General features: G+C 43.4%; 1 protein-coding gene across 3 annotated transcripts in view; it reads right to left on the bottom strand.

The window, feature by feature from the left end:
• ANKRD6 (ankyrin repeat domain 6) overlaps nt 1–12,392 on the bottom strand; it is a 229,443-nt gene that overhangs the window by 154,885 nt on the left and 62,166 nt on the right. The window contains exon 1 of one of the 3 annotated variants that reach the window (XM_047857755.1): nt 6,970–7,076. The exons of the other annotated variants lie outside the window; for them this stretch is intronic. The gene's annotated coding sequence lies outside the window, so the exon portion shown is untranslated. Of the gene's footprint in view, nt 1–6,969; nt 7,077–12,392 lie in introns of those variants that run through there. 3 annotated transcript variants of the gene reach the window in all.

Raw genomic sequence — 12,392 nt, 5'->3', positions numbered from 1 at the left:
GCATAAAGGACTGTATGGGTCCAAGCCGAGCATTGCAGCCTGTGGGAGGGAGGGAGGGTGGAAGGGCTTGGCAGCACCAGGAGGGGCCGAGGGAGGGAAGCAGTGGATAGGTTACAGCACAGGCTTATATAGAAATAGGAGCAGCAAAGGATGGCTGAAAGCCTGTTAGAATCACCTGACCTGCACCCCTCCCTCTGTCGAATGAAATATGTCTGTGAGGAGGTGGACCATTAGCTAGAGATTGGCAGCCTTTCTTGTTATACCCTATGTTGAGAATTCTGCATTTCTTTTAATTAAGTGAATTAATATGAGTAACAGACTTAGAATAGTACCTGCCACACAGGTACATGTCCATAGCTATTATCATAATGGAATTTAATCGCTGTATTTTCTCAACAATAGCCAGAAACGCAAAAAGGGTCCTGTCAAGTAAGGAAGACAGGATCAAGTCTGCATATGCCTTAAAAGCTGACTTTAAATAATATTTATTCACCAGCCCAGATTGTTCTAAAAAATAAATAAGACTAGGCTGTAAGCCTGATTAGACAGGGATCTGGACCTATTTCTTTTCCTATCTCTATTGACATGATGAAATGGTAATTCTGCATGAGATAATTACAGTTAGGTTACTTTTATTATGGTTATGTTCATATTTTTAGTGTTTATTTTTGAGAGAGAGAAAGTGAGCTGTCAGCCCAGAGCCCAATGCAGGAACCCATGAAAGGGGGAAGATCATGACCTGAGCCAAAGATGCTTCACAGACTGAGCCACACAGGGGCCCTATGGTTATGTTAATTATGGTAATGGTTATTTAAAATAACCATATATATGAAATCAAAAACCGCTTTAAAAATAAATAGGCAGTACAAAACCCACATCTGGCTACTATCATAATGATCACCATTGCTGCTGTGAAGAGATGTGGCAGACCGCAGAAGAATTACAAACTTCTAATAACCAGTGAGAGAAATGAAATAAAAAGTTTTAGGGCAAGTGTAATTTAATGTCAACAAGAATGCAGGGGGGACTGTGCTGTGTACAGCAGCTGCCAGCTAGACCTTCCAGCTGGAAACCAATGAAGGTGAGCAACTGAGAAACCATGCCACCCATTAAAAAAAGACCTGTTAAAAAAAGAGAGAAATTCTGTGGGTCAGTGGTGGGATGGGGCGTAATGTCATCTGCACCATTCAGTTCAAGTCTCTGCTTCATTTGGTTTTTGAAGATCACTTCCTCACAGTAAAGACCCAGCACCAAGAAGTCTTTTCAGTGAGAAAGGAATGAAAACGAAGAATTTTACAGCACTAGATGTCATATAAAACACAAATGCCCATTCACTCCAGTGTGAGAAACAGATTATTTCCAAGCATCTCCAAATGGATATCACCCAGAAAGCCCCTCCCCAATCACTGAATTAAGTACGTTTCTTTAATGCAAAGATACTGCAGGATACAGAGTTGATAGGCATTTTGTTACGTTTGTTTCCTTCAAGAGAGGTGCCTTGCCGGTTAGTGACAAAAACTAAATGCCTTGAATAAGCTAAGCGCTCTCATGGCGGGGAGTCCTGTCAAGCTCTTCAAAGGAATGTGTTACTAAGGAATGTTTAAGTAAGCTTAAGGCATTCCAAGTAACCCAAGATTTACGGTGCAGTGTGCTGTATTTGCCAAGAAGGCATTTCCCTTTTGAATGCAAATGTAGATTGAACCCCATTGATTTGAACTTAAGCTGTGGAGGGGAGACACAAGAGAGTTTTTGCTGAAAGCATGTGTCTGTTTCTATGAGCATGCGCTCCTTAAAAGACAAAACACTAGAAATACTTAGAAACAAGCCTGGTGCTTCCAGAAGAGAAAACAATTAGATAAGTCTAAGTCTTGATTTTTGTGGGCAGGATTTATGTACCCTAAACCTCAATAAGAAGCATTCCTCCGAGAATGTGTTGTGCAATTATGGTACAAAAAGAATCTACTCCTGAGAAATGGCCTCAACTGCAAGCCCCATCTTGATGCACATTCCCAGCAAAGTGTCTTTCAGACACAGTAAAAGCTGTGCTTTTCTGTGCTGGAAAGAAGTATGACTCAGCTGGGTACAATCCTCTTCTGACTTTGCTAAGTGCATACTTATTATCTTTATTGCTTCCTTAACCCACTGCCCTGGCCTGAAATAAATTCAGTTGTACCTAATAAATCAAAATACAACACGAATCAACACAAACTTAAACCATGACCCACAGTCCTGCTGCACAACCTTGACTATTATTAATGCCCAAAGCCACTAAAAGCATCACTGCTCTCATGAGAACGGTAATTAACTTTGGTATAGCCATTCGCTAATTCCAAAGTGCTTTCCCATCCCACATCCCCTTTAATCTCCACTTATGAGCTAGGAGATGGTTGTTATACTATTACCCCCTATTATCTGCAAGGACTCTCAGAAATTTGGAGGCTTACCATAGAAGACACACAAGGACTTTTTCAATTCCAGTTACTATCCAGTTTTAATGTATTTTTTGTTGGTATTTAAAATATATATCTGGTGAAAATTTTGCAGCTTGATGCATCTTTCTTCCTTCCTTCCTTCCTTCCTTCCTTCCTTCCTTCCTTCCTTCCTTCCTTCCTGAGAGAAGAGAGTGAGCACAAGTGGGGGAAGGGCAGAGGGAGAAGGAGAGAGAGAATCCCAAGCATGTTCCACATTGTCAGCACAGAGCCCGATGCAAGGCTCAAACCCACAAACCGTGAGATCACGACCACAAATGGTGAGCTGAATCCAACACTTAACTGACTGAGCCACCCAGGCGCCCCCTGATGCATTTTTCTAACCACGGGGTATCTCACTTTCACTTTTTGGTGCCAGCAACTTCAGGGCAGCATTTCTATCTTGGATACTGCAGGGCAAGCAGCTTCTGTCCTCCTTCCTTAGAATCTCACCTCTGGGTAGAGGGGCAGAGAAAGACAATGGCACCTGACTATCTCCTGGGAGGCCAGGCTTGAAGCCCTGTGCTGCTCCTTGAGGGACAGAAGCTGTCTAGGTGACAAGAACCTTTGTTTCTTGCCTCTGCCGGCACCAAGACCATCGGCTGGAGCAAGACGAAGCCAATGGGGGCAGAAAGGTGACCCACAACCTCTCTCATGATCACAGTCATCAATGTCACCCCAGCCCAGGCCTCATAAAACCGGGAGATGATGGAACATCTGGAGACACTGAACAAACTCTTAGCCCGGATGCCTTAGAGACTTTTCAGAAGCGTGGTTTTGTAGAGGCTTTAGGGATCTCAGTGGGCACTGCATGCTTTCCCCCCTTACTCTCTAGTTTGCAGTGTAGGCGCCTTCCTCTTGGAATGTACCCCTGGTGCTACAGGCTTGTGGGATTAAGGAGGGTGCCGAAACAGAGACGGAAGGCAAGCAGGCTAAACTGAGGAAAGGCATGGGAAAGGGACTTGGGGACTCCCTCTAAATTGCCCAAACCAGTGCAGCAGGGTCTCAAGAACCCTGGGTGGCATGCTCCCCTCGAGGACCAAGTCAGGGAAGTAGACTGCAACAGTGTTTCTTACCATGCACTATAGGCATTTTGAACAGGAACATTTTGTGCCGTGAGACTGCCCCACACAGCACAGGCTGTCAGCTCCCCTGGACTCGACTTGCTAAATAACAGCAGCACCTTGCAGACAGTGAGTTCCACCCCCTGGCTGACAACCACGGCACTAGATAATTTCTAGGACTTCCCATGCTTAAAATCTCCCAAGTCCACGATTAGACTGGCATGGTATTAGGTGTGAAAGTGCTCTAAGGTGGTAGAAAAGTGGTTTGCAGTTATCGGCAAAGAACACATTTAGCTGCAAACAACAACAACAAAAATAGACTAACCAGGCTTCACTAGATCCGGCTTATTTTTCCCCATCGGAAGAAGCCCTGAGGAAGGCAGAACATTCAGATTGTCAGACTCTGCAGTAAGAGGAAGGCAAGAGAGAAGCCAGCTGAGAATGAAGAAGCCGGCTTATGTTTTATATTCAATAACTCTTAAAAAATGTTTTTAACGTTGCGTTTATTTTGAGAGAGAGAGAGAGACAGCATGCACACCTGAGTGTAAGCAAGCGGAGGAGGGGCACAGAGAGAGGGAAAGAGAGAATCCCAAAGAGGCTCCACACTGTCAGCCAGGAGCCCAATGCAAGGCTTGATCCCACGAGCTGTGGGATCATGACCTGAGCCAAAATCAAGAGTTAGGCACCTAACCCACTGAGCCACCCAGGTGCCCCATCATCTCTCCTCTTAAAACAAAACTTGATTTTTAGCATAAAAACAAAATATACATGATTAAAAAAAACAGAAAGGAAACCTACCTATTTTCGACACAGAGTGATGTTTGAATTGTTATTTTATATTGCAGAACCAGTGGACATACAAGATTTACATATCATCATATCCTAGATTGCCACAGGTAGTACCTTGAACATAGCAGGACTGTTACATCTTAGTTAAATTAATATTTAGCTCTTTTATCCCCCCCTTTAACCCAGTACCTACATTTTCTAAAAACTATTTAGCTCCTTGGTTGCCTGGGTGGCTCAGTCAGTTAAGTGTTTCACTTCAGCTCAGGTCATGATCTCACAGTTCATGAGTTCGAGCCCTGTATTGGGCTCTCTGCTGTCAGCATGGAGCCTTCTTGGGATCTTGGGATCCTCTCTCTCTCTCTCTCTCTCTCTCTCTCTCTCTCTCTGCCCCTCCCCTGCTTATGCTATCTCTCTCTCAAAAAATAAATAAATAAACCTAAAACAATATTTAGCTCCTTAGCTACTGAAAAGCAGGAGATAAATACAAATGCATCTACTAAACTATAAATTAAGTGATATAGCATCTGGGATTGGTTTCAAAATAATCAAAGGGGGTGGGGAGAGGAAAATGGGGAAGGGGGAGATGAAACAAGATTGATTATGAGTTCATAACTATCGAATCTGGGAGTGAAGTACATGTGGGTGACTTACACTAGTCTCTAATTTTGAAATGTGCCACAATAGAAAGGTTTTTTTTAATACCTCTGGAACTAACACTGATATACATACGTCATGGATAAACCTCAAAAACAGGCTGAATGGAAATAGACAAACACAAGAAACCATATACTGTATGATTCTATTTATATGAAATGTTTAGAAAGGCACATTTACGGAGGCAGTTGTCTGGACCCAGGAGTGGGAGGGAGGACTGACTGCAAAGGGGCACAAGCAAACTTTCAGGAGTGATGAAAATGTTCTAAAACTGGTTAGGGTAATGGTTGCACAACTGTATAAATTTGCTTTAAAAATCTGTGAATTGCACACTTATAAATTTTGTGGTATATAAATTATACCTCAATAAAGCTATTTGTAAAATAGCTCTGGGGGGGCACCCAGCTGGCTCAGTCAGCAAAGCATGCAACTACACCTCCTCCGGATCATGAGTTCAAGCCCCACATTGGGCCTAGAGCTTGCTTTAAAAAAAAATGGGGGGACGGGGCGCCTGGGTGGCACAGTCGGTTGGGCGTCCGACTTCAGCCAAGTCACGATCTTGCTGTCCGTGAGTTCGAGCCCCGCGTCGGGCTCTGGGCTGATGGCTCAGAGCCTGGAGCCTGTTTCCGATTCTGTGTCTCCCTCTCTCTCTGCCCCTCCCCCGTTCATGCTCTGTCTCTCTCTGTCCCAAAAATAAATAAACGTTGAAAAAAAAAAATTTAAAAAAAAATGGGGGGACCGCACCTGGGTGGCCCAGTCGGTTGAACATCCGACTTCAGCTCAGGTCATGATCTCACAGCTTGTGAGTTCGAGCCCCACATCGGGCTTGCTGCTGTCAGCCTGTCAGCACACAGCCCACTTCAGATCCTCTGTCCCCCTCTCTCAGCCCCTCTCCCGCCTGTGCTCTCCCCCAAAATAAATATTTTTTTAAAAAGTGGGGTGCCTGGGTGGCTCAGTTTGTTAAGTATCCGACTCTTGATTTCGGCTCAGGTCAAGATCTCATGCTTTGTGAGATCGAGCCCCGCACTGAACTCCGTGTGCTGACAGCATAGAGCCTGCTTGGGATTCTCTTTCTCCCTCTCTCTCTCTCTGCCCCCTCCTGCTCATGCTGCCCTCCCTCCTTCTCCCTCTCTCTCTCAAAATAAATTTAAGAAGTAAACTTATTTTTTAAAAAAGCTCTAACACACACACATATGCGGGGGGGGGGGGGAGGGCGGGGAAGAGAGAGAAATGCACCCACTGCTCCTTGCTAGTACTACACTTAGGAAGACAAGACTTGCAGGAATTTTAAAAATAAACAATTTTGAGAAAAGGACACGTGGCAGGGATTTCAAAGGTCCTGAACCAGCATCATAGAAAAGCAGTGTCTAGTCATATACACCATTTCTTATAACGTTTCTATACATCTGAAAATAAGATAGAAAAACAAAACTAGCAAACAGGTGGGTGCTGGGTCCAGCTGAGTCAGTGCAGGTGCTTCATGCAGAGCAAGAACTCAACAGGAGTCAGAGCTCCACGGAGAGGAGGTAATTAGATACCTTTGTGTACAAAGTAAAAGAGAAAAACAAAGTATGCCAAGTAAAGAAATAAATGCAGTTTACAGTTTCAAATTCAACTTTTTTAAAAAAGATTTTCATTTTTAAGTAATCTCTGCACCCAAACAAACAAACAAACATTAAGAAACAAAGAAAGAAAGAAAGAGAGAGAAAGGAAATGGGCAAAATGAAAACAAGAAACCTTATTTTCTTTTGCAAAAGGAAGCACCTCTGGCAAGTTAGAATTTACATCAAAACAGAATAAAGGAAACTACAAAATTTTTCATCAGTATTGTCTATCAAGCAATAGCTGATAGAGTTTATGCTTAGATGTTGTAACAAACCTCTTATTATAAACCTCATAAGTTTCCCAATTCTGACACTTAATAAAAGTTTGTTCTTTGTCACTTGAAAGGCAGATGGTACGATTTAAATTTTAAAATTCCCCAGGGCACATACCTGAAAGGTGAAGTGGGGAGGAGGCAGATTTCCTGGTCCAGGATGGCACCATGCTTCATACCTATACCCACATCTCTGAGTTTACACATGGACTTCAGTTATGGTCCTGCAGGTTTGTCACAAACAGGATCGTGGCTGGTGATTTACTCCGCCCTCTGACAGCCATAATCACTGCAACAGAACCTCACCTTCTATGTACCCCCAGATGGCCCAACACCTCTTCATACACAGAATTCTGTTCTGTTTCCAAATGGAACTCCTAAGTACTTAAAAAAAAAAAAAAGCAACTTGCTAATAAGTCCTCTCTTCAGTGTTTGAGACATGGAGAAGTATAAATCCAGAGTTTTCTTTTTTTTTTCTTTTTTTCTTTTTTTGAGAGTGAGAAAGAGAGTGCACACATAAGCAAGGGAGGGGCAGAGGAAGAGAGCAAATCTTAAGCAGGCTCCACACTCAGCACAGAGCCCGACACAGGGCTTGATCCCATGACCCTAGGTTGGTGACCTGAGCCAAGATCAAGGGTTGGACACTTGGGGCATCCGGGTGGCTCAGTCAGTTAGGTGTCTAACTCTTGATTTCAGCTCAAGTTATGATCTCACAGTTCATGGGTTTGAGCCCTGCATCAGGCTCTGTGCTGACAGTGCCTGCTTATGATCCTCTGTCTCCCTCTCTCTCTGCCCCTCCCCTGCTCATGCTCACATTCTCTCTCCCTCTCAAAAATAAATAAATTAACTTTAAAAAAAAAAAAAGGAGTCAGACACTCAACCGACTGAGCCACCCAGGTACCCCCAGAGTTTTCATTTTTCAGCAGGCTTAGTAAGATATCCTGAAGACCTGAAGGTGGCCATCAGTTAGCTCCAGGGTTCTTTCCCTTCTTTACCGGGGCTGCACCAGAGCACACACACTGGTCTGGATTCCAATCCTGATCCACAGTTACCAGATGGGAGAACCTGGACAAGTTAGGTTTGAGCCTGTTTCCTCACTTTAAAAAATCAAGACAAGGGGTGCCAAGACTGGGTGGCTCAGTCAGTTGAGCGTCCAACTTCAGCTCAGGTCGTGATCTCACGGCTTGTGGGTTCGAGCCCTGCGTCGGGCTCTGTGCTGACAGCTTGGAGCCTGCAGCCTGCTTCAGAATCTGTGCCTCCCTCTCTCTCTGCCCCTAACCCACTCGCATTCTGTCTCTGTCTCTCTCCAAAATAAATAAACATCAAAAAAAAAATTGTTTTTAATCAAGACAATACCTATAACTCACAGGTGTAAATTAGATAAAGAAAAGGTGCCCTAGACAGCATGTAGCACAGGACTGGTATTTAATAAACTTGAGCTAAATGTAACATAATTAGTGTACTGAATTCTGCTAAGCTCTATGAAAGAGTCTCAGTATGACAAGTAAAAAGCACTACTGTCTCATCCTGTAGTAGAAAAATGAGCATACAGAAGAGTACCAGAAAACACTATGAAAGCAGGGCCTCCGCTCCCTAAAGCACCAGTGCAACTATCTCCAGAATGGCCAAGTGGATTTCATTTATTTCCTACCTGTCAGAGTCCGAGGCACAATACAGGCCAGCATCTACCTGCCCAGAGGTGAGTCCAGCAACAGGTCTGAGGCCCTAGGTCAACTTGGGGTTTGGAGGCGGACCCTTCCTCCCCTGCTATGGAAGAGATTACTCCCCAGATGCCTAGTTTTGAAATTGCACCAGCTCTGCTCCCACTCCTAAAGCCAGAGTTCATGCTAATCAGGTCCTTAGAATGGCCACGAGGCTTCTTATCAGTCACCAAATGTTCCTAGTCTAGGCCCAAAACCAACAATCAATTTCCTTTTCCCACATCACGATTTATCTAACATTCTCCCTGATGTTGCAATAAGTTTCCTAACATCAGCCCTCATGGGTGTTTTATTTTTCCTGTAGGTTGAATGCAAACAATAACATGCAGGCAGAGGCAGGTGCTGCATTATAACCAGGGGGCTGGGGAGCCGACTGCCCTGTAAACTGACCCTCCTATGGAAGGCGGCATGTCCACATTAGCAATCCAGAGAGGCAAGAGGAAATGACTGCAGGAGACAAGGGAATCCTGCATGGAGCCACTTTTCCAATTAGGAAGCTGCTGCATAAGGCTGCAGAAGCTTCCCCATCATCAGCACAAGCTTGGTTGCTGGTAATCTGGGTCGGCTTTTAGGGTCTTTCTGAGTCTGGAAAACACTGTTTAGAGGACTGTGGCAAATACTCTCTCCTTGACCCAACTCACTTGGGCCCCCATCCTTGTCAGGTCTGCATAGCCCAGTTTAGCAAGAATCCTGCTAAGTCAGTTTAGAGAGAATCCTCCTACCCTTTCAGATCACCCTCATTATCTGATCAAATTCCTCATCCCCTAAGGTCCTTTAGGTAACACTTGATCGCTCTGGCCTGCCTCCAGCAAGAATCCTGTTAGCTTAGCAAGAATTCCCCCTACCCTAGATGTCTCCTCTTAGTAACTTTCCATCCACCTCTCCAGCCGGCTCCTATACTAGGAACTGCCACTTGTTCTTGCTGTATTCAAAGTTGAGCCCGATCTCTCCCCCACACTGCAACAGTCCTGAAAACCATCACAATTCTGCACCTGTCACAACAATCCTGAATAAAGTCTTCATCATTTTAACTTATGTTAGAATAACTTTTTCTTTAACAATGCCTAGCAGTTAAATGGTGGCCCCTCAAAAGTTATGTTACATCCTAATGCCCAGAACCTGTGTGAACTTACACAGCAAGAGTGGATACTGCCTTATTGGGCCCTAAATGCAATCGCATGTATCCTTTTAAGATAGAGGCAGAGAGAGTCTGGGGACATGCACACAGAAGAGGAAACAGCAATGCAAAGACAGAAGCAAAGATTGGAGTTGTGTGGCCTCAAGCCAAGAAATACCTGTGACCTACAGTAGCTGTAAGAGTCTAGGAACAGAATCTCTAGAGCCTTTGGAGAGAGCCTGCCCTGCCAACAGCTTGATTTTGGACTTTCAGTTTATAGAACCGTGAGAGAATAAATTTCTGTTGTTTTATGCCACCCTGTTTGTGGTAACTTGTTACAACAGCTACAGGAAAATAATACAGGGATAGAACTATGTCTCAGGCCAACAAAATACCACAGGTGGGTGGCTTATCAACAACAGAAATTTATTTCTCACAGCTGAGGAGGATGAGAAGTCTAGGATCAAGGCGCCAGCCGGGTCAGTGTCAGTTGAGAGGTCACTTTCTGTTTCACAGCATCTTTCCGCTGTGTCCTTACATGGTGGAAAGAGAAGGGAGCTCTCTGGGACCACTTTTATAAAGGCATTTATCCCCTTCATGCAGGCTCCACCCTCATGAGCTAATAACCTCTCAAATGCCCAACCTCCAAAGACCATCACCTTGGGGATTAGGTTTCAACATTCAGGACAAACATTCAGACCATAGCAAAGTGAGAAGTGGGTTTTGCAGCCAGCTGAAGTATTAAGGAGCAACACATTCAAACCTACCACTTGACATTTTTATAATAAGCCTGAATTATTTGTATAATGAAAATTAATAATTAAAAACCATAAAACATTGAGTATATGTGAAATTTGGGTCATGGAGGAGAAAAAAGATATAAGAAGATATTGTGCAGGTCAGAAAGACAGCTGAGGAGACACAAGACTGTTAGCTGCTCTTTCTCAACCCAAAGAAATAAAATTTAATTTGATCCCCAAATGTATTTCTATCCCATTAAAGAAAAGAATAAGGTATCAAATGTTCCAGTTCTTCTCAAAGAAGAGCATGATGTGGGAGAGTTTGTTCTAGAATCTGAACCCCTGAGTCTCTGAAGCCATAGACTAGTTTTGTGTTGAGGAACATGATTTTTTTCATCTGGTTCAAAGATGTTCACTACACGTTCCAGGAATGATTATACATTAATTGATGATTTCAACGAAATAAAATGCCATGAAAATAGGGGCACCTGGCTGGCTCGATTGGTGGAGCATGCAACTCTTAATCTCAGGGTTTTGAGTTCGAGTGTCACATTGGGCTCAGAGTTTAGTTAATATATATATTTTTTATTTTTATTTTTAGTTTATTTTATTTACTTATTTTGAGAGAGAGAGAGAACACAAGCAGAGGAAGAGGGCAGAAGGAAGGAGAGAGAGAATCTCAAGCAGGATCTGCACTGTCAGCACACAGACTGAAGCAGGGTTCAAACTCACGAACTGCAAGATCATGACCTGAGCTGAGATCAAGAGTCAGATGCTTAACTGACTGAGCCACCCACGTAACCCTAAAAAATATTTTTAAAAGCCATTAAATTATATATATATATATATATATATATATATATATATATATATTTTTTTTTTAGGAAAATGCAGTGAGAACTACAAGTTCAAGAACAAGATGTGTAAAGGGACTAAAGCAATCCTCCAGTGGGTATGTATGGGTTTCTCCAGGGACAATAATCAGGGAACATTTACACTCTCCCCATATCCACACAAGAATGTAGCCACCTCATTCTGTGTTTTTTGTAACCCAGTGTTAAAAGCCATTACCTAAGAGGCAGTGCAATATACTATCACATGACCCTTTAAAAACACATTACTCAAACCACCACAAAGGCAAAGCGTCAGATACAAACTTTCCAGCCCTATATCCCTTGTTACTTCTGCTCACAAAATGTGTGCTCCAGCCAGACAGCTTGTCTTTTTTCAAATAGGGCTTTGGCTTCTCTGTACTTTCTCCAGATTTCGTCCTCCCTTTAGCAGGTTATGGCTGTGGAAATCAAGGCTGTGTTTTTTTTCTTTCCAGGGGAAAAAAAAAAGTGCTTGCATATAGAATTACAATTTTTGCATATTTTGATGAGTTTATGGATTTCCCTAAAGCAGATCTATGAATTATATAAGGATCTTTATATTCCATGTTAAAATCATGCCATAATAGTGTTTTTCCCCCATACTACTCTTCTTTTTTTTTTTAATGTTTATTTCTGAGAGAGAGAGAGAGAGAGAGAGAGAGAGAGAGACCGCGAGCAGGGGAGGGGCAGAGAGAGACGGAGACACAGAATCTGAAGCAGGCTCCAGGCTCTGAGCTGTCAGCACAGAGCCTGACTTGGGGCTTGAACTTACAAACCATGAGATCATGACCTGAGCTGAAGTTGGCGCTTAACCTAATGAGCCACCCAGGTGCCCCCTCCCCCAGACTACTCTTCTATATTAAAATTATTTTCAGAGGCATCTTGGTTAAGTGCCAACTTCAGCTCAGGTCATGATCTCACAATCCATGAGTTCAAGCCCCATCTTGGGCTCTGTGCTGACAGCTCAGAGCCTGGAGCTTGCTTCAGATCCTGTGTCTCCCTCTCTCTCTGCCCCTGTCCTATTCGCACTCTGTCTCTCTGTCTCTGTCTCTGTCTCTCTCTCAAAAATAAATATTTAAAAAAAAAATTTT

Source organism: Prionailurus viverrinus, chromosome B2 (assembly GCF_022837055.1).
Source record: "Prionailurus viverrinus isolate Anna chromosome B2, UM_Priviv_1.0, whole genome shotgun sequence".
Lineage (NCBI taxonomy): Eukaryota > Metazoa > Chordata > Mammalia > Carnivora > Felidae > Prionailurus > Prionailurus viverrinus.
The sequence above is the reverse complement of the archived record's forward strand: the minus strand, read 5'-3'. Positions and strand labels throughout refer to the sequence as shown.